The sequence below is a fragment of the Lasioglossum baleicum genome, chromosome 4, assembly GCF_051020765.1.
Source record: "Lasioglossum baleicum chromosome 4, iyLasBale1, whole genome shotgun sequence".
In the NCBI taxonomy this organism is placed as follows: Eukaryota; Metazoa; Arthropoda; class Insecta; order Hymenoptera; family Halictidae; genus Lasioglossum; species Lasioglossum baleicum.
In genome coordinates, this window is record NC_134932.1 from 18,524,835 (window position 1) to 18,547,905 (window position 23,071).

Sequence of the window (23,071 nt, forward strand, 5' to 3'; positions counted from 1 at the left end):
GATGTGAAATCGTTTCGTCGAATGCCCTCCAACAAGGGAAAAAGAAGCGGTAATGAATCCTATTCGACTTGAATCCTACCTATCGATGCTGTCCGATAGAATATTGCGGAATCAAAGGGACTGACGATCGTTCCAGAAATCCTCGTTTCCCTCCTCATTAATTTGATACACTCCTAATTCGTCCCTAAACCCGCATCTAATTTTCATTAGGCCATTTATGCTGCCGGGCTTCATCGCTGCCACGATTATCCGCGAAATTTCGATCCTGGAAATCTGTAATATCGTTTCTCTTATATACACTCAGTAAAATAAGTCTCCCTTCAAAACAGAATAACTTTTTTATAATTATACCAAATGACCTGATGTTTTGTAAGCAATTAGAAGCATTATAGAAAAAAATAGTTTCTGAAAATTACAATTTACAAGGTTGCATGCAAAAATAAAAAAAGGCACTTCTTAAAACTTTTTTATTTGGGCCCTTAATCAAAATTTAAAATATACGTTTTGTAGATCTATAGTAGTTATACACCTGCTGAAAATTTCATCGAAATTTCATCGTGGGTATTGACATACCCACGAGCTACAAGCAGTTAAAAATGGTGAAAATACGACTTTTGATCATTTTCTGCTTAAAATCCACAGAATCGTACATCTTTCGATGCGTGTCGTTTTTCCCTGCGTCAACCGATTTCGATGAAATTTTCAGCATGTGTATAACTAACATAGATCTACAAAACATATATTTTAAATTTTCATTAGGGACCCAAATAAAAAAAGTTTTAAGAAATGCTTTTTTTATTTTTGCATGCAACCTGATCAATTGTAATTTTTGGAAAATCTATTTTGCACATCATCTAGTAAACCAAAGCTTCTAATTGCTAACAAATAATCAGATCGTTTGGTACAATTATAAAAAAGTTATTCCGTTTTAAAGGGTGTACGGAGACTTATTTTACTGAGTGTACATTTCTAATCCTGCATTTATGTGTTTGTGATTCTGCATATTCTATTCTACCCTGTTTTTTTTTAGCACAGAATTATGTTGGGTAATCATGCTTTTCTAATTTTCTAATTTCGCATATTATTTGCGATTCTGCACATTTTATGCGTCATACCTCATATACCATTTTAATAATTTTTCTCTATATTTTATTTCATATTCATTTTAGTATGTTACATATCATTCTTGATTCTCTGTATTCTATATAAGACCACGTTTTACCGTGCTAACATTATCATTAATTTTGTCCAAGTTATACGTAGGTTTAATGAATCCAAACTTTATAAAATTGTTAATTAGTCATCAAACTCGTGATCGTTATTGAATAATATTCCCCAGATGTCGTTTGTCACAGAACAGTTTAAAATACAGAAATATGCTTGAAAAAACAACGGTCCGCGTTTCGAAAGTTAATTTGTGAAATGTATTCCGTGGCGAGAATGTTTCATTAATGTATAACCAATCAATATACACTTCGCATGCGACGATAGTAGTACATTTACCGAATACGATGTAAAAAGGACCATTACGATATCGTTGAATGTTTTGAGCAACACAGAACAACAAAAGTGGCGCTGAATGTCTCGTCTGCACGAAACATCGAATTGTCATTAAACAAAAGGAACGTGCCAATATTTATAAATGGACTTTGGAGTTTCAACATATACGCGCTTGCCCAAAGTTCCATTCACCGCACCGTATTTAAATAAGCAAATAGTATGATGTATGTGATCGTACATACATTTTCACAATTATTGTATACGAATATTATACACATTACAAAATCGAGACTATTGGTTGAATACAGTTTCCATTCAGTTTTCATAAAGAATTTTCCCCAATAATTATAACGATACTGAATGCAAAACAACGTGAGAAAGAGACACAAAATATTCATTTTCATTAACTGAACTAAATGATGTCTCAGATATGCAACTCTAACAAATGACTAATCACTGACTCACGAATCCTTTTTTAAGCGTTTTCAAATAACTTGTTCACACGAAACTTCTATTACACAGATTCTATAGTATTTGTTCTATAAGAATACTTTTTAAAGAAGTTCCTAAGGGTAACTTTTCATCCACAAAAGTTTCCCAGGATATCTTCTTAAACAGAAGTTGCGGATTCCAAATTGTTTAATTTGTTACTATTGAGACTTTATGCATTCAGGAGAAACTGTTCAATATATTTTTGGACACATATTATAACTAGACTATAAATATTTTTCCGCATCATTTGCAAGTCATAAAACCTATATAGAAATATTGCTTTTCAATCGTTTCAGTAAAATGAAAAATTCAAGTTTGCATAACCAGTCTGCAGATAACACTCACCAAACAGGACTGTCTAGGGTTTCTACGAGATGTGAATAAAGTTCTCTTACCTGTAACAGAAAATAAACAAAGAATTGTAAATTAGATATTTCATACAGTATTTTCTGCTTTTGAAAACAGTGTAGTGGTTCTCAGTAGAAAAAGTAGAATTGTTAAACAAACGATTTCATTTTCAACATCATCTACTCGATACATACTGTCAAATATCCAAGAAGGTGAAAAAGGGAAGAAATTCACCAGATACCCAATGAAGTAAAAGCCAATGTAGTATTATAATACTATAATAATTATAGGCCCAACATTGCATATTCGTTGGCAAATTGTCATAAATTTTCGTCGTAGATTTGTAGACAAAACTACGAACCATATCCCAACCAACTCCCAACCGTTGGCCACCATTAGCCAACGATAAATGCTACTGGAGTATTTTTCTAGTACTTGATAATATAGATTTCGAAGAAAAGTAAAAGTCGGAAAACTAGAGAAAACCTCGCGTCGAAAGGGTTAAAAGCCTCAGCGAAACGATCATAGAATCAGTGATCCGGGAGCGGAGGGTGAGGAAGTAGATAAAAGTGAATCGGAACTGGCGTTTCGACGGGCAGCAGCGTCGAGTGATCAACGGAATGGCCCCTCCTGGAGATAACAACGACATCGGTTATCGTGTACTCGAATGGCACCATTACCGGTTTAATATGGCCGCTCATTGTCACCGCATTACGAACGTCATGCCTCTGCCGTAGATACGCGCCCCGTGGCCGCGTGTGCACGCGTGGAAACGGACGGTATATCGAGCCAGATAGCTTTTCGGGACATTGAGCGCGTCCTGTCCGATTGAACATCCTGCAGCATCCCGGTCCTCGTCGCATCCACACGAAATTCTATTTGCCGACCGTGCACGCGTATATATACACACACGCGTTCTCTCCCAATCTCTCTCTCTCTCTCTCACTCTCCCTCCCGTCTCTCTCTCTTGCTCTGTCTGCGTATCTGTTTGCGGCCTGTCCCGTCGTCTGCCACGTAAGGCTCGGCCGGATTTAATTAGCAAGCCAAACGCCCGGCGAGCGAACGCCGATTTTGACACCGCGTTAGGCAGAATACCCCGAGCCCTTCTATCTGCCGAAACCGGCCAGAACGAACGCATAATTCAAAGTTAAAATCCGTGTTACGACGCCGCATCGGCTATCTGCCCCCTCCGATCTTTACCAGAGCCTCTCGCCCAAATGAAAATCGATACGCTGATACACTAGACCGGCTTAATTTCCTAATTAGTATTCAGCCTGTTAATGGAATATCATTCACGCGCCATCGTGATTTAACTTTCACCCATTATTGAACAGGCCTCGCTACAATATGGAGGCTTTTACTCGCTGATCCGATCTTGATAAATTGTTTGAATATTTCCTATTCGCTTGTGGACTACGCGATCCTCCCGTGGATAGCGTCGTTTAACTATTGACGATTCGGAATGATGGTGCGAAGAAAAATATGGAAGATAGCCGTGTGATAGGGGAGAAATCGTATTTATTCACTTGATAGATAAATCTTGTTGATCGTGCTTGCTGATACGAGTGCGAACGTGATAGATTCGTTATCAAAAGTTATAGTTAGAGTTTGGTAAAGCTTTTTTGGGGATATGGGACTAATATATTGTAATTGACGAGACGAATGTGCGAGCGCAATTTCAAACAGTGAAGTATGAATTCTACAACATGTTTGAAACGACCTGATTTTTTATAATCAATTAGAAGTATTGGTTTATGAAAGGATGTGCAAAAAAGATTTTCCAAAAATTATAATTTACAAGGTTACATGCAAAAATAAAAAAGGCGTTCTTAAGAATTGTTTTATATTGGCCCTTAATGAAAATTTAAAATGTATGCTAGTTATAACATGCTGAAAATTTCATCGAAATCGGTTGACGCAGGAAAAAACGACACGCATCGAGAGATGTACGATTCTGTGGATTTTAAGCAGAAACTGTGATCAAAAGTCGTGTGGAACTACGATTTTCACCATTTTTAATCGCTTGTAGCTCGTGCGTATGTTAATCGCTTTTGATGAAGTTTTCGGGATGTGTGTAACTAACATAGATCTACAATACATATATTTCAAATTTTCTTTAAGGGCCTTAATAAAAAAGTTTTAAAAAATGTCTTTTTTATTTTTGCATGTAACCTCGTAAATTATAATTTTTGAAAAATCTTTTTTGCATATCATTTCATAAACCAATGCTTCTAATTGATTATCTAAAATCAGGTCGTTTGGTACAATTATAAAAAAGTTATTCTGTTTTAAAGGGCGTTCGAATACTTTCGTTACCCACTGTACATTGTTTCCACTACATTAAAATGAACTTTTTATTTTGCATAAAGATACGGAGTATAATTATAATTAATGGATCATTTTAGTGTATTTTTACTGCTTCTCTCTCTTGGAATTGGCTACATTAGTGTGACCAGTAAATTATACTTGTAACATCTAAGGATTACTTCTACATTTATGAAAATGAGTAATAGATAAAAATTGAAACTCTTATATAATCTCTATCAGATTACTTAATACTTTGCAAGAATCAGAATATCTAGTATACCTAACAGTTTAGAACTGTATAATGTTCCTCGTCGACGAAATTATCCTAGATAGTGGTGATTTTAGTCAATCATAGCGGAACTGAGAGGAAATAGGAACGTTTTCTAATAGTTGTATTAGTATTTGAATTATAGCAGTTGGATAAGTAATATTAACTGAAAAATTAGAAGTTGGTATTTTGCTTCGTTTATAAGATTTGTTGGAGACATTAGACAATTGCATCTTGTTAAAGAGAAACATAAGAAATGGTAAAGACAGGTGAGTAAACACATTACCGGAGAGTGTTGCTCCAATTCTCGTCGGAACAAGAAACTGGAAGAGAGGCCATCAGTTTATTACCTCTATAATAAGAGTAACGTCCTGAAGATAAGATTCAATTGCACTTGATGCGTAATTGACCAACAACGCCAGTTTACAACGTCTTCAAGACAAGATGATTGCTTCATAGTGGAACTGATGGTCGTAACAATTCTGTGTTATGTGGGAAGAGTCGCAGCAATTACCAAATTACCATCAAAAAGTTTATGAAATGTCGCAATCACGTCTTCCGTAATTTATAGATAGCAATGTCGTTATTCAACCTAAATAGAGCGCTCTACGTTTTGCATCCTATTCACGCGGACATTAAAGAATTCTGTTCAACAACACCTATAAAGGTGTATTTATTTGAAACATTGCACACTGTGTGTGTGTGTAGTTTTAGTCCCATTTTAATATCCATGCACACAATCATTATCTTTCAAAGCTTCAACATCAAAATGATACTGATATATTCTACAGCTCCAACATCAAAATGATAGTGATATAATACGTTTGTCATGTAATAAGGGAGTGTAACAAGAGTTCACATCCGAAGAACAAAAATAAGAAGAGAAACAACATAAATACAGTTAACGAAGCATGAAATCTGGAATTGCTATGAAATGATCTGAAACATAAATAAATAGCTTACTTCGTATGTGTTAGGTTGTAATATAAACAAGTTTGGCTACTAGTACAAACATGCTTTTTAATAAAAAATGAGATACCTTCACTTAATGAAGAAGCCCCTTTTTAATAAAGAAGGCATATTGAATATAACCGAACTTTTTATGTTACGACTCAATAAAATTGCGCTGGGAACATAAGCGACAGTTTTTATGCAGCAAGTCAATGAATGACGTTCCAGAAGTTCGCATAAAACTTCCATTCAAGGAATCCAAGTTTGAATCTAATTTTTAGATAATAAAATTATTAGATTTCTAATCTGATTTTGAAGAAAATTAGACAGAAAAATTCACAAAAAATGGAACCAAGAATACTGAAGCAAGCGCATAGAACATCGTTTCTCCTGTAATGTTACAAGAAAGGAAGAAAAATTACCAAAAATAGTGGAAGAAGAGTATCCAAACTTACATGTATAATTAACCATAATCTCTGGCAAATCGTATCCGCATAATACCCCACATAATTCGCTCACAACAACAAATAAATGAAAAAATATAAAAAAACCTATTACAATATTTTAATTTCAAAGTTGGAATTTTAGAGTATAATAAATTCAATAATAAATTACCCGTTAGATGAGAATAACTACGTCTTTATATAAAAATACGTTTTATATTTTTTTTATGTCCCGGTCTCCCTTACTTGTACCCACAAATTAAAACATCGCATACCTATCTCGAGACAGATCAGTGTAACAATCCTACAGGTTTAACTAACCGGTTAATCATTCCCAATAATTCAGACCCAACCACTGGAATAGTCCGTTCAATTTCAGCGACGCTAACGCGATTACTAACTGCAAAATCAGGTTCCCAAGGATCCGCAGCGCACAAGCGCGGAACGACACGCGAATATTAATGCAAAGATTAATCACGAGCGACGATGACCAACTACCGACTATCGGGACCCCATTATACCTATGTAATTTGACGACGTTATAAATATTGATACCTAGAACCCGCGTATGCGCGAGGAAAAAAGAGGGGGGAACTGGCACGAATTCGATTTACATGGAGACTCCATTTAGCGAGTCATCGCGCGGGTGCGAAACGCTCGAGCGGGTGCACACGCGGAAAAACCTGTGCATGTATACACGGTCCGGTCTAATGGGCAATTTGAATAAATGCGATATTAAAGCCGCGGAGCAGTGTTGTCGACGCCGTGTAGCCGGCCGTGCAACGCGGTCACCCCCGGATCAGGAAGAGGCAAGAAAAATAGCTGACAGCGAGGCCAGACACGGGCCATTAGCGCTGCCATCGATTCGCGTGCAACCCGTCGCGGTGCATTGTCACTGAGGAACCGAGGCATACATCAAACGCGCTTCCTGATTGCGACCGTGAGCCCTCCCGGTCTCACTGCGCCTTGTGCAAACACTAATTCTTCGAAACACACTTTTATTTCATTCTCGTCTTTGCTTCGTACCAGCTCGACGCATTCTGCACTTGTTCTGAATTAACAGAATGTCATTCCTCACGTCGCGTCGTCGTGTTAATGGTAAACGCGACGAGAATTAATATATTATATTTATAATATTATATTTTATAATAATATTATATTATATTACTAAATTATATTTTATAATATAATATTATATAATTAATATTATGTATATTTATATTTATATAATTATATTTATAATATTATTATATTACATGAATTTGAAGCATTTTTACTAGAGAGAGAAAGAGAGAGAGAGAGAGAGAGTTCTAAATGAATTTTTGGAGACATGAAACTATTAATGCAGAAAATAAAATTCTATTCCTCTACAGTTTTTCGACAAAACTGATGGTAAAAATGATAGTATAAATATTCACATAAATATTTTTAGTACAATTAGGATATGAAAATATGCCTTACACTAGTTGTAAGAAAATCATGTTCCAAAAGTTTCTTTCGCAATGTACACGTTTAATATTGTTGAATAACACGACATATACAAAAAAACATGATTACTGTTATATTTCTTACAAAACTAGTTTGAATTTGCATTGAATGCATTAATTGGAAACGAAGCAAATTTTTCTGACAATCGCGAATATATAAATTAAAAATAATTGCACATGGTTGATCTTTAAAAATAAATGTAATTCTCGGAACTTACTCGCAAAGATTAAGCCTCACAATTATTGAGTGATAATTTTAAAGATTATTCGGTTTCCACTCGCGAATTAATTATGTGATTAAGTAAATGCAAGTACCATGATTTGCAAGAAACATTTAAAACAGCTATAGTTTGGTGCGAGATATTTTCGCCGCGATACCATTTCGAATGTGCCGGAGAGCGTGTGGAATGTTGCGATAAACAATTTGCAGTTGAAGCTCTATGCACTATTTAAATTTCCCTCGTATCGTTATGAACACAATAAGCAGGGGAGAGTTATGTTTAAATTTCTTCGGATTTAACGTGAAGCCAAACAACAAGAAACTCCGCTCCTTCTTCTCGCTTTGTTCTACCGCTACATGTTACTCGGTCTGCTTGAAAATAATTGTAACTTCAGTCGTGAAAAGTTCCGCCGCAAGAAATTTCAAACTACGCCCGATATATGCAATTTCTATTTCGCCGGCACACCGTTTCGCGAATGGTTTATAAAATTGAAAAGAATATTGTAGTCTCTTTACTAATATGAACTGTAAAGAAGATGAAAATAATACGTTCGCGTTCCAACGTCTCTTGTTTCTCTTCGTTCGTTCGCATTTTCTACGAAGAAAAATTCCGTCGTTCCGTAACGAGTTCACGGAAAGGATTACCTCTCGCTGAATTTTCTAATGGAACAGTTTATTTCGTAATTATTTTGATGTGTGTATTTAATATTGTACAAGGTACATAAAAAGTAATGGTCATCCGTCGCACAGTGGGCCAAACCGACGAAATCTGTGTCAAAATCAAAAAACTTTCGATAGAAATATATATATATATGTATATAATTGATGTCCGCTCGTTGGGTCTGTCGCACGTGTTGTCCATCTGTCAGGGTTAAGGTTGTCGGAGCGCGGCGGTTGTAAAATAATCGGCCAGTTTTGTCTGCCATAACATCCTTTTCAGGTATATCGCCAATAGACGGGCCTTTGTGCCCGCACCAATAATAGGAAGAAGTGGTACGCGACGGAGAACACAGATAATTCTCGAAAAATCAATATCTACTTGGAAATGATTATTTTTTTTGTTTTGTTTGCTGATGGGAGGAACAGAGTTTTTTCGTGCGGAAGTCGCATTTAGATCACAAAAATATTTTTATCGCGGTCGGAGTAACTTCTTCTCGGTCGCTGTTGCGATTTCGGAAAGTGAGTTGTGTAGTGTTGGTGATTGCGTAGAAGCGTGGTATTTTGAGCTTCGAAAATTGGCTTCGAACAACAGACACATTTATTCGGACGTATTCGCGTGAGTAAATAATAGTGTGCTGTGGATCCGACCGGAGGAACAGAAGATTCTGAAAAATTTCTGAAAAGTATACTTTACATTAGTATTTTATCAAGTAGGATTAGTACTCTTATGTATGACAATGCTCTCATATTTTGCAACTTCAAAAAATCGTCGATGACGACGTCAAAAACTGATCGATTTGGCATGGAATGACGCAGTAATATACTCAGCGATGCACGTTGAAAGTTTCTGTAAAATCAGAGATATTTTCGCATGCTTTGTTCGCATGCCTGTGCCTATTTAATTCAACTGACAACGGCTATTCGACATCAATCGATGGTTCATCAGACAGTCTAGTACACCGTAAAGTATTAAAAACTCGTCCCAATTGCAACAACGAACGCTCGTGAACGCATTTAGTTTCTCATATCCGGGAAATTGATTTACGGCCAAAATGTCATAAATGTAGGATGAAATTCTGGCCACTCTAATTTCGGTATCGGAGCACTCGTCCATCGAGGCGCTGTAAATTCCACATGAACGTTCCTATTCGGTCGTCGAGAGTCTCTCTTCCGAGAATAATATTTTTCTCTTAACGCAATCGGCCGCGTATCAAAAGAAAGTTAACTCGCTTTGATAGCAGGCCACTCGTAATCGACCGATTTCCCCGTGTCACAATTTTCCGCGTTGATTAAAAACGACAAATGCTGCGCGTAATATTCGGCCGGGGCAACCAGCAGAGACACATATCGATGGACTCGATTATTATAATTCCGTTGAAAAAGGACGACGTGGCTTTTGAGCTGTGCTGGTCCCTTCGTGGCATCCATAGTGAAATATCGCAATAATCCGGCTGAAACTTTTCGCCGGCTTGTTTTCCTCGGCCGAGGCCAGAATAATTACCATTCCAACCGGATTATTGTAAAATTATTATCTCCGAGGAAACTTTTCCATTTCCCGCTTCCCGATTCGATAAATTCTATTTTTCCCGGGGTGAACAATATTAGAAGAACGTCGAATCTCCCTCTCCGTCTCTCTCTCTGTCGCGTCGATAAAAGAACTTCGTTCCGTCGCGATAAAAAAAGACCTAATGGCCTCCTTTTCTTATAATTTCGAACCGGGGCAGAATTTTACTTTCCAAGCATCTCGCATCCGCGGCCTTCGATTTCCATAATCTGGCCTGGGAAATAATTTTTGCGATTCGAACGGCGCGGCGGCCAGGGCCGGGGGAAAGAACAAAAAAGAACGGAAAAAGCGGGAGAACGAAAGGAGAGAGAGAGAGGAAAGAAATACGGGAATATCGATGGAGGGCAGCGGAGGGAAACGGGAGGATATTTAATAATGTGCTAAAACGAGCGAACGGAAATGCCCGCGTAAATGGAATAGTTGAGCGCATTGAAACGGGCACGGTAATGACACGCGTTATAGTTCGCGCGGAGCCGCCGTTAATGCACTGTATAGTATTAAATTATATAGCAAATAGTAAATACTTCTGCGATCGTTTGGCCGCGTTATGGTTATAAAATTAACCCGAGGGAATATGGAAATCGGCGCTGGCCGGCGATCATCCGACGGGCTACATTTTCCGGCGGTGATTTTGTTGAAATATTAACCGATTTGCATCAGCGTGAGCACAGCGCGGCGGCCGGCCGCGTTGTCGAGCCACTGCCACGTTCACCCGCTATTAAGGCGGAATATAAAATGACGCACGCGACGATTATTTGTTTTCCGATTATGAAAAATTATGCCTCGTTACTGGGCCGCGACGGAATATCCCGCCAGAAACGTTGGAATACAAGCGTGTAATTATTGACCGGCGAATACTTGAAATTATTACATCGTTCATTTCACGATATCATTAGGATTAAAGTTGTATGTAACTTCTGCAACGAACAGTTCAGCTTTCTAAAATCTGTTGTCAAATTATTTTTCTTTTTGTTAATCGGATGATCGGTCTTGTGTTGGATATTGGGCATGATTTGCATTTATTGAGCTGCGTGTTAATTATGCAGTAATTGCGTCCGTTTAATTAATTAATTAATTCGCATAATGCCACGTATCAGTTCGAGTGTCAGTGAATATTTGAAATACAAATTTTTATAAATACATGATTTTGCGTGGATGCGTATTAAATGGTGTTCATTATACGAAACAGATTTAAAGATGGCTAATTATTGGGGGTGTGCGAGATCTCCCGTCGGGACGGGTATTTCTCGCGGGATCGGGACGGAATCTCGAAAATATCCGGGAATCCCGAAAATTCTCAAGAAAATTCTCGAGAAAATTTCGGGATTCCGTCCCGATCCCGCGAGATATACCCGTCCCGACGGGATCTCGCACACCCCTACTAATTATGTATCTTTTAGGATATGTGAGCAGACGAATTTGACGAGTCTTGAATATTACGGGGGTTATAAAAGTTAAGCAACAATGAAAATTTCAATTGAAAATTATAACTAAGAAAGATCGTAACCTATACCCAGCAATTTATATTATATCATACAATTATTGTCAAACGCCGCACGCGAAAACTCATCTAATTATTCCAAGCAGCAAAAGGGTTAAAACAAAATAAAAGGGAATTTTCTAAAAACGCTTTCTTTGGAACAACATTGAATGAACAAAAAAGGCCTATTTTTGGATTCAGAGGGGAGTGAATACACCATTAAAAACACATCCCGTACTTAAAATTTCAAAGCTTGAAATATATTCTTTAAAAATATGAACGAAGGTTTCTGGAATAAATATTTATATTTCGAGATATTTCAAAACTTTAAACACAAAATTTACAAATACATATAAACAAAGTTTTCTGAGAGAAGCTTTCTCAAGGAAATGTTCCTTTAAATATTCAGAAAAAATTCATTCACGTTGGGGTCACGTGAGACACTGTGCGAGGAATTGTGCGGGAAGCAGAATGAGGGTAATTAAAGGTTAATTATAAGTCGAATGGTTCTATAGAGGTGGCCTCTCGAGGATTTCCTTAGAAATGCGCCGGTACACGTCCTCGCAGGAACAATCGACACGGTTCTCGACAAGCCTAGCGTTCCTTGGTTGTAAATTTGTAAATACGTAATTCCCGACCGAGAAGGGCCGAGCTAGACACTTCCGTTTTCGTCATACATATTCATGTCACCGGTCTGTCCACGATGTATAATTCACAGCCGCCTTTTAATTTCGGCGGGCCGGCTCTAAGTCTCCTCGTCGCGTAATCCTTGTTGTTCGATCGGCCGCCGTAAATCGGCCATGCCGTCGGCCTAATCACAGGGGACGTCGCTGACACTTAATGAGGATAATGACCGCGATGACGATAACGACACCTTATTGGCCGGCTTGTCGCACCGAGCAATTCGTCCCGCGACATGTAGCATCGACAACGCGCCATTAATTCCTCCGGCACTGCGAATTATATTTGGAAATGATATTGGACATTTTTCGTCTGGCGATTAACTCTCATTTAACCTTCACTATCGTGTTGACGCTAATTTATTTGGCGTACACTCGATGGTAAGAATAGTTTTTTTACGTTAGCTATTATTATCAGAATCCTTACTCGGTAACTGGTGGTACAACCAAAAAAGGAACTGACTCTACGTACAAAATTAAGTCGAAATACGTATAAATAAAAACGCGGGAGACATGGTGTTAAACCGAAATAAAACTCTATTTTGCTTTTGTCATTTGGAAAATGACTCGCTATGGAAAAATTGAAGATTTTCCGACATTTTTGGGACACCCAGTAAAGGCATACAATAAATGTAAACTTCCTTTTTTCCATGAAATGATGAATGCCGAAGATGTTCTACTCATTGCAAAATCTTAGTGCAAGGGGTCAATGCACTGTACAGCAAATAGTACGATCTTAATAATACATTCTAATGGTAAACTAACAATAAACACTTCTCCGGTGCAATTGTTTGCAATAGATCAGCATTCAAACGAAGCATTAAAGATCGAAAGAAAGAATGATAGCAGAGCAGAATTCATAAACGATGCCGAAAAAAATCAAAGAACAGAGTAGCATTCGTATTTAATCGAATTTCCGAGCGCGGCCGATGGAAAAATAAATTGCGCGCAGATCGAGTCCGTGATCGACACGCGGTTGCTCGAAATAATATCGAAAGCGACTCAGTTTCAGGCTGAACCGGTATCCAATTTGCTTGTCCTCCCTGGGAAATTACCATCGTACGAAATCGAGAAGTTGGCTCTCGGTGGCGCATGGCGCGCGCGCGCACGGCGAAATAATTTCACGGGCAACACGCATGAAAGCGAATCCTTGTTTATGCACGGGTAATTACTTCCGCGGATGGATAGCGCGGGAATAGGGTGTAACAATAATGCCGCGTTCTCGCACGATAATTTATCGCCCGGCTGCGACGTCGGCTGGGAGAGAACGTACGCGGGAGAGAGGCAGTAAAGATAACATTGAACGCGAAAAGCGCGGTTGTAAAAGGACGTTGGCCGTGTTATATGACGAGAAGGTGTAGGCGAAGGAGCGACGAACGCGCGCGGAAACAGCCTCGGGAAAAAATGAACGTCGAGGGCGGATGAGAAACGCGAGGCGGTGGTTGCTCGTTTTCGAGACGACGCGACGCGGCGCGGCGGGCTGTGCGAAAATTAATTTTCCGTTGCTCGTAAAATTGCCGTAAAGCCGAAATCACGCGTGGCGATAGGGAAAGATCACGGGAAACGCAGCGATCGCGGTCACCGTCGCCGATCCTCTGCCGCGCCGCGCCGTAACGATCGAATTATCGATGGTTCGAAAATCGACGCCCGAGGATCCTTTTTAATATCTGGCACGTCAGCTGCAGTTCCGAACTTTCGTTATTTCTTTTTTCCTTTTCGCCCGTCCCTGTTTTTCCCGCCTTTTCCACTCTTCCACCTGATTCCTATCGAGAAATTCTAAATTTCTCACGCGGGAGTTCGGTCCCGCGATCTTCTCTCGTCTCAATCTTTTTTTCCTCTCTCTTCGTGTCCAATCCTCCCCTTCGTCGGTCGCTGCCCTCTTTCATCTAGAACTTCGGGGCCGGCTTTGGCTCTCCTACAGACGAAGAAGTCTGAAACCGAAACGACTCTCTCTTCCCGGTATTAAATTCCTGTGTGTCGAAAAGCAACACGGCAATGACTTAATAACCTGGTGCGCGCCGCGACCAGCTACCACGACCCTACAGAATCCGTCGAACGTGGATAATTAACGGAATAGGTGATGATTCGAGACGGTTGAGGCGAGCTGCGAGGCGAACGCACGTTATGCAGGAATTATGCTCGAGATACCCTGCCGTGTTTGTGTTGCTTTGCGGTTTCCTCTGGCTGCTTGGAAATTAACCAGTTGAGTGTGATAGCCGTGTAGATACGCTTTCATTCGTGCATAAAAACCGTATTTGCACGGCTAGTTTTAATCGGTATACTACGCGCGCTTCATTAAATTGACAACTAGGCTGCGACATAAAAATGCAGCAATTGCAAGATACAGGAAGCTAAATGAGAATGTTTTTCTTTAACTTAACTCTAACCTCAGACGGCGGACCGGTTTTGCAACTATATAGTTGATGATGTTTAGGATTATTTACTGCTTTCGTTAACAATTTTTTTAAATATATTTTTGCAGATACTTTTTGTAGATACGTTAGTTTTTCTGTTGTTTCTAATGTAACAGAAACTGAGTAATTAAAGGGGATTTTTTATTATTAAATGTGTTGGTGTCTAATCAGTTTATATACATTTGAGTATTGTATGCGGTATTATATCAATTTCATATCCATGAAATGAAAGAGAAATAATATAATAGAATGGAATTATTCTAGGTCGGAAGAAATGTTTAATTTTCGTGTTAAAGTAGCTCCGATATTTCAATATTATTAAATTCATTTTACAATGCTATTTCGTTTTAATTTTTAATTTCTTACAGATTCTTTCTACTATTTTAAATTTCACCTACTTAATTTTGACAATATATTATTTAATATATATTTTTATTGTAAACACTTCCCACTAATTTTTAACACGTTTATCCCGTGCAACATTTTCAACCGACTTTCGAATCCTGTAGCCGTTAAACCGAGTTTCCGATTTAATAGCTCCTGCTGCCGGCGTTAGTATTGTGATTGTTCCGGTACAGTTTGTTGACAAATAATTAATTCTTAATTTGTAGGTAATTAAGGCGAGCATGTTATACGTATGCAACTGCATATGAGCGATGCGCGGAACAGGCGACGACTATGCACGGATAATCTTATGATTATTTCATGAGGAAGGACGCGAGCTTGTTGCGCGCGTTACTAATTCAAAGAGAGTGACCCATTTATATTTCGCCGCGGTGGTATGCACTACTCGCGATGGAACTAGATTAACAAGTAAATTGCTGTTTCGTTCAAGAAGTTTGCAACATTTTATCTTTGTGAACGTTACGTTTATGTTACAATGTTTGGAGATAACGCGAGAGAGACGGGACGTATGTATAAAATGAAGTTACAAGGGATGAAAATTCATTGTATGTACACTATACTATATATTCGTTCCATCTCGCTGTATTGTATTTTTTGCGAGTCTGTGGAGAATGTATGGAAGTTACTCTACGTTCGCGTACGTAATAATAATTTTACCTGCAGAGAAGTGGTAAAGCATTTAAGGAAAATTTCCATTTTCACATCTAATTTGATGAAAATTAAAATAATGGAATTTCTTTCATTGGCTTAAGGATTTTTCAGGGAAATATATATGTATATATATAAAATATTATATTGTGTATAGTATATGGAATAATAATTTTACTTTCATAGAATTGGTAAAGAATTTAAGGCAAATTTCCATTTTCACGTCTAACTTTATGAAAATTAAAATAATGGAAAAATTTCTTGCATTCGCTGAAGAACTTTTTGGTAAATATAATATATAAAATACGTTAAAAGTATTATCAATTTTTACTGATATACATGTCTGCCATAGTCTAGTGTAACCTATCTGTGGCATAAAATGAATATAATTAAATCGCATACTGAATGGGAAAGAATTGTGTTACTAAAATGTTCCTACATTATAAACAGACTTTGGGAGGATATCGTTTCCATAGTAAGGAACAGATAGAGCACTCTGTGTGTAATTGACCCCTCTATGTACTTACTATGAGATTGAAATAAAAAATTACCAATTCGGTGGTAAAAGTAAAGATTATATTCGAAAAATTCCATTCCAATATAAAATTGGAGGAAGAGTTTATATTTTGACTGAGTTTCGTACTCTGTGATTGACAACACCGTTCCTTTTTTAGCATGACAATCGCGCGTTAGGGTGTCAGTGCGTCACCGCAGCGATCGTCTTCCGTTTCCGCGGGAACGAGCAGCGAAGCCGCGTAACGCGAGGATTTTGCGGAACGGTTCCCCGCGAATTGTAAACACGCCTTACTCCGTAAATCGTAAGGGTAGACCGTAACGCCTGGCGTAACGTAAATGGGTGGCGCGCGAGGGCGTATTTCAGCGAAGGGGCCGCCACGGTTTACAGCGCGCTGTGAAACGAACTAACGGCGCGATTTTCCGGGGAACGAGAACAAGTGCCCTGCGGGACGGCTGCCTCGTAAAAGCGGATGTAAAGAGCGCCAGCCTGAAATGTCACGGGGGGCTCATTGTTCGGCCTGCCGCCATCGCGCCGGAAACGGCCGACCCTGCTCGAACTTCGACCGCGAAACTTTTGAAATTCCCGCTGACGCGACTCGGCTCAGTCGAAAATTCCACGTACCTCGTGCCCCGGCGGACCAACTACGAAACTGGCTCACCTAAGGCACAGTACTGTTTTTCCCTTCTGCTTTTCCATTTTATGAACACGTTCAATGCGTGTAGATTTGTTTAAAGACGATTATCGTGAAATTAATGCCACTTAATATCAATCTATTATTATTAATTCCTGTAGTAAGAGTTTGAGACTGTTTTAAATTGTAATTCTTTCCTATTGCTCTTCCTGCATTTCAAGTAGAGTCTAATGTTATATTCGTGAAATTATTTACTGTTTATTTGTATCCGGTGATTGGCAAGATTAATTTTCTTTTCACTAACTATCAGAGAGACCGCCTATAGTATGATAATTAGTTTTTTAAACAAATGATCTTCTTCTTGTATTTTCGTTTAAAGAGTTTGCAGAGATTCGATATCAGGAGCCATGTGCGAATGTTCCGCGCTACGAAATCTCTTTTCGTCAAGCATAAAAGAAGTCGTAAAATCTGTTCTTATATCAAACTGAACATAAAATTTACTATAATAAAGTACTGTATAGTTCGGTCATCTCCGCGCAGAATCTCGAGGGATTCTAGTCGCAGCGAATGTAAGAGTTTCAAATCCCAGAATAATAAAATATACGCACATATATACTGTTTTCTGCACGGCGATCCGAGTTATGATTTAGGGATCATTAAACAACGGATGGAATACACGGTGTCTCTGAAATCATGATACAAGCCGTCGGATGATGAACGTATATTGTGATAAGTCAAAAAGAAAGTGATCACAATTGTTTATCAATTGTATAAAACATGTTCTTGGAGATACTTCTTGTAGACACTTTAATCTTTCTATTGTGCCCAATGCAGTTCGTTTAACAATTAATTCGTCAGAAACTGCGCGATTGAATGACGATTTTGATTCTCTGGGTCAAAATAGACCCGGATTCCGCCGTCGGAAGGTTAACTCTTCGCAGTTGGAGCTATTTTAACTGGATAATTGATTAGATACCAACATATTTAATAATGTAAACAATATTGTGAATAATGATTGTGAATAACGAATCGTGAATTTCAAAAATTTTTGATGATAAATAATTTGTTAACCGTTTGCACTCGAAGCTATTTTAACTGGAAAATGAAACATTTCTTCCGACTTAGAATATTTCCATTCTCAATGATTTTTAAAATTTGGTCGATGCGAAATTGATATAATATCTCATTCAATATTTAAATGTTTAATAATTGATTAGGTACCAACAAATCTAATAACGTAAGCAATATTTTAAATAATGGTACAGCAATTTTTAGTGGCGTCTCAGAGTCACTACTCGAGTGCTAAGGTTTAAAAGCAAAGTCTTAGAACGTGGCTCGATATCAATCTTCTTTGGATCCCTGATTCCGAATCGCGTGTAATCGCAATTTCCGTCCACCTGGTATACATCTTGCGACGCATCTCCGGTGAAAGAGAGCGGTAACAGTAAAAGCCTTGTCGTTTGGACGAGTTCTCTCGGCGAGCGAAACGACAGGGCAGGCGTGCACGGCCTCGTCTCAGCTATTCATGACACGCAGAGAACTTTATCCGATGGTTACGCCGCGGGACGTAACTGCGCTGTAAAAAGTTCGACAACAGAATTAACTCGCGGCAGTGGATGCTGCGGGCCGGGTGTCCAACTCCGGTGACTATACCAGAACGAGGTATAGTTTTCTCCAGGCCTAGCTAAAGTAGGTACTTGTCTTCGCTATTCTGCATCGCGTATGCACCGAGTTTTCCACCTAGAAATGGCCACTCAAATGTCTCCTTCGGTTGTGACGATGTAGAAAATATTTTCTATGCAGTTCATATTTAATTTTAATTTTTAGAGTCAAAGGGGTTACTTCAAAGTATAAATTCAATATGTTTTTCGATCGTAATTTTGTTAATAAATGTGTGATGGTATCGGCGCACAGGTTCGATCAGTGATAAACACAAGCAATTTTCCTTCATAGTTACTATGAATTAATTAATATGAAGTAATTTTACTATGTTACTTCATGCTTGCGTTATTAACATAAATGCACGTCAGTTATAATATCCAAGAGGAAAAATATGCAGTACGGATAATCTCTGCAGTGTCGCTAAATGCTAAATATGTAACAAGTAAATATACATTGCAATTTGCAAATGTAATTTTTAATGAAAATGTAATGAGAACTTAGTTCAAGTAAATTTTCACTTAAGAATGGATTATTTTGATAAATTATAAATGAGAGCGAATGCTTCGCGCTTTACCACGAACCCAGTTAGATTGTTGTACGATTTTTTTCCAGGATGACATGATCTTGAATATTTTTAGCAAAGATTCAAGTGTCCAGATACTTATGGACTGCGGTGTACGTATATGTATGTTTAATTCCAAACGAATGCAGTTTCCTGTTTCTTTCGCATGTCATCCAGTAAATAAATCCTTCTAACTTTCGAAAGAAACTCGACTCGTCCGGCTAAATTTTGAGAAAGTTAATCTCCGTTGAAGAATGTCTGAATATATTAATGGAAGTCGGTGTATATATCAATTTGGCACATTTCTATCGTGTAGAGCATTTTTCAGCTCGTGAACTTTGCTCATCGGAATTCGCCCGCTGCACCCCGTAAATTACTCCCCGCGACGGCGACTAATCACGTCGTCGAAGGTTACTGGGGATCGCGAAACTTTTCTCGGAATTTCGCGCGCCGACCGGGTTCAGCGCGAGCCGCGGCGCGATAACATTTCCAGAAATGACACCCAGATGTTAAACGGTGGGATTCCTTGCGAGGCTGAGCGAATTTTTCGCGAACAAGCTTTTCAACGTTTACGAACAATTTCCTGGTGATTTATTTTATGGGCTTTCCATTGTTAAATAAATATTCCCACTTTTAATCCTCACCCTCCCCCACATTCCCCACGCTTTTCAGGTAAATGTGAAACAGTGGTCTGACCTACACAGTGCTTCGGAATTTCTACACGATGCAGTCTTATGGCTGACTTTATAGAAATTTTGCCTTTCTATTTTTAATTACAAAAATAATATTAATATACGCGTTTTATACTATTGTAGCCAAATTCGCAATGCATAAGACTTAAATAGTTTGGTCCAATTTTATAAAAGTTATTCTATTTTAAGGAGTGTTCAAATATTAATGCGAGGCACTCCAATGTGTACTTGAAACGACTATTACTAATAAAAATATTGCAGATTTGCATATAAAATAATAATTTGATTTATTTAATAGATTGTAGTAAAAATTAATTTTCAAGATAGAAAAAATATTCTATCGGTCATATATGACTGACTTGCACTCAAAGTGTTAATTACAGTTGCTACACCTTACAGTATTAAATTTTTGTTGTGCAGTCAATATACACGGTGTCCCAAAATTCCTTCAACAGCCGGAAATGGGAGGTTCCTGAGATTAATTGAAGCAACATTTTCCTTTGCAAAAATGTTATCTGTGGCTTTGTTTAGGAGTTATTAACGAAAAACACGGACCAATCAGGGCGCGTCCTAGACGCCACTTGGGACAGTTGGCCAATAGACAGTTGGCGCGCCGGGCCGACTGTGCCAACTCGCGTCTATGTCGCGCTCTGATTGGTCCGTGGTTTTTCGTTAATAACCCCTAAACAAAGGAGCGGATAACATTTTTGCTAAGGAAAATGTCGCTTCAAATGGTCTGAGGAACCTCCCATTTCCGGCTGTTGAAGGAATTTTGGGACACCCTGTATATACTGAAAGCAATAAATAATGAACGTCCTCGGCGTGGTTGCAACCCACGCCTCGCGACACGTTCCTTATCATTAGTTTCGGGGTTGTCAGCCCTAATTGAGGTTATCGACACAAGATTGTTCTGACGTCCGTAAATAATTTCTCCAGAACGTGGCAAGGGTTGTGTGTTGGTTTGGCAGTTGTCACCCCCGGCCTGGGGGGTCGAGGAGCCGGGGGCGAGTTGCTGGTCCACCACCGCGAAACTTTGCCGCACCCCCAGGGGAGCAGATTTGCGGCTGGAAAAGTGTGAGCGGGCCGCAACTTTGCCTGGAACTTTTCTTCCAGGGGTGAACGTGTAAGACGCAAAGGAAACATAGAAAGTTGAACAGTGTGTCGCGTCGTTGTTTCCGGAAGTTACATGGACTCTATTGCTCCGCGCAGTTATTGGCTGCAGGGCCCTGGCAACACCTTGGAAACAAGTTTCCACGACCGATCTTGTGAAATATTATGATTTGCGCGGAAACTGTTGCCAGACATTATTGTCAGCTGTCTGGGCGTCGTATAATTGCTGCGCGACTGAATGCATTTCAATACTTTCAAGATGGACGACGCTTTTACTCCCATTCGTTCGTGTGTGTGTGTTCTCTCTTCGTTATTCTTCGAATAGAAGTTTCAATTTTATTTGATTCTACTTTTACCAAGCTTTCATCATTTTTACGAGATTTTCATATGCTATAAAAACTACAAAAGACTTTTAAAATTATTGTTCTCTATTTTGTTCATTTTCTCAACTCCATTTACAGAAATTAAACATTGTTGTGGAACATTCGATTATTTTTTAAAGGATCATATTATTTAATATATTTTCCAGCAATGTTAAGAAAATAAATATTAAAAAATTGTCGAGGTGGTTCATCATATACAGATCGAAAATAAAATAATCAAATATGATCATAACATAATCAAAAATAATGTTTAAGAATAGTATTGTACTGTATCAAATACTTAACTAATATACTTTTATAATTCTTCAGTTAGAACATCGTCGGTTGGGTGCAACAAAACATAAAAAATGATTTATACGTTGCTTGGCTGATACTGAAAGCCGCTAAAAAGGTATGATCCAACAATTTTCCTAAAAATTGCGGAACAGAGAGCATCGCGTCGAGTGATATATCCCAGATGTGCGAGTTTTCACTGGATGAAACATTTTTCGCCGGGGATAATTTTCCTAACATCAGACATCGAAATGTTCGTGTGCCATTAATTAAATCTTATCTACCGCGGCGGCGGCCACCCGAATTTATCAGATTCGATTTGCATGTTTCACCGCGATCGTAAAATTTTTCTGTCCCGGTTATCAGGCGAGCACACTTTTTTAATTACGTGCCATGGTGTCCCGCTTACCCGGGCGGTTTCCAACGAGATGGTTTTCCTCTGTTTTGTTTTTTCCCCCCATATTCGTTTCGGCCGGCGTTTAGCGGCGAATTTCAGTAATATGTTATAACTCGCGGCAGATTCCAGCTAACTGCATCGACCCTGGAATTACATTCTGTCCAAAATTTGTTCTGCTCCCGAGCGTCAACCTGTTTAACATCAAACGAAATTTGAAATGTATTTCACCGACTGGTACCCCGCAGCGGTTATATCTAGCGCAGGCGATCGCTTAAAAAGCGAGCATCCGCGTGTGCTCGCCGAATGTTCCGCGAAACTAGCATTTTTGGCATAAATAGAATCAACCGGACGAAAGTTCCGTGAAATGAAATTCGATGCCTCTGACGTACGTATAATCGCGCATTAATTAATATTATCATGCACCGAAATCTCGAGTCACTTAAATCCGGCATCAATACGTACTTAGAGCTTGATAATAAATTAAATCAAATACAGAGATATCTGCAAACGGGCTTCCTGTATTTATAATATAGGTCGGATTTTTTCAGCATAATAAAATACTTAGTTAGGGAAGTAAATAATATCTCCTTGTTTAACAAATCATCTTGGTATTATTATTTTTATGTATCTTTGTTAATTATTTTTGTCGTTTGAAGTTTTGATCACTAATGCTTTGACATAGGATATTGGTTAAATTGCATTATCTTTTTGTGCCTTTCGAATTTGTTTTCATGACTTTTCTTCTGGTAAATACATAAATTCTATACTATAGAGCTCAATTTATGCATAAACTAAAATTTTTTGAAATTGTGACATGCGGCGTTTTTCCTTTCAACCACAGAATTTACAAACCATTTATCTTTCTTTAGATTCGATAAAAATCGAAACGAAATACAGGGTGAGTCACCTAACGTTATATCTTTGTTGTTTTTAAAGATACGTCAAATGTCTGAAGGACAAAGTTGAATGATTCAGTG

General features: G+C 38.4%; 1 protein-coding gene across 6 annotated transcripts in view; it reads right to left on the reverse strand.

The window, feature by feature from the left end:
• Positions 1 to 23,071, reverse strand: part of LOC143207819 (agrin-like) — a 580,688-nt gene that overhangs the window by 163,509 nt on the left and 394,108 nt on the right. Inside the window, exon 1 of one of the 6 annotated variants that reach the window (XM_076421624.1) lies at positions 1 to 2,285. This exon is cut by the window's left edge and continues 27,084 nt beyond it. The exons of the other annotated variants lie outside the window; for them this stretch is intronic. The gene's annotated coding sequence lies outside the window, so the exon portion shown is untranslated. Of the gene's footprint in view, positions 2,286 to 23,071 lie in introns of those variants that run through there. 6 annotated transcript variants of the gene reach the window in all.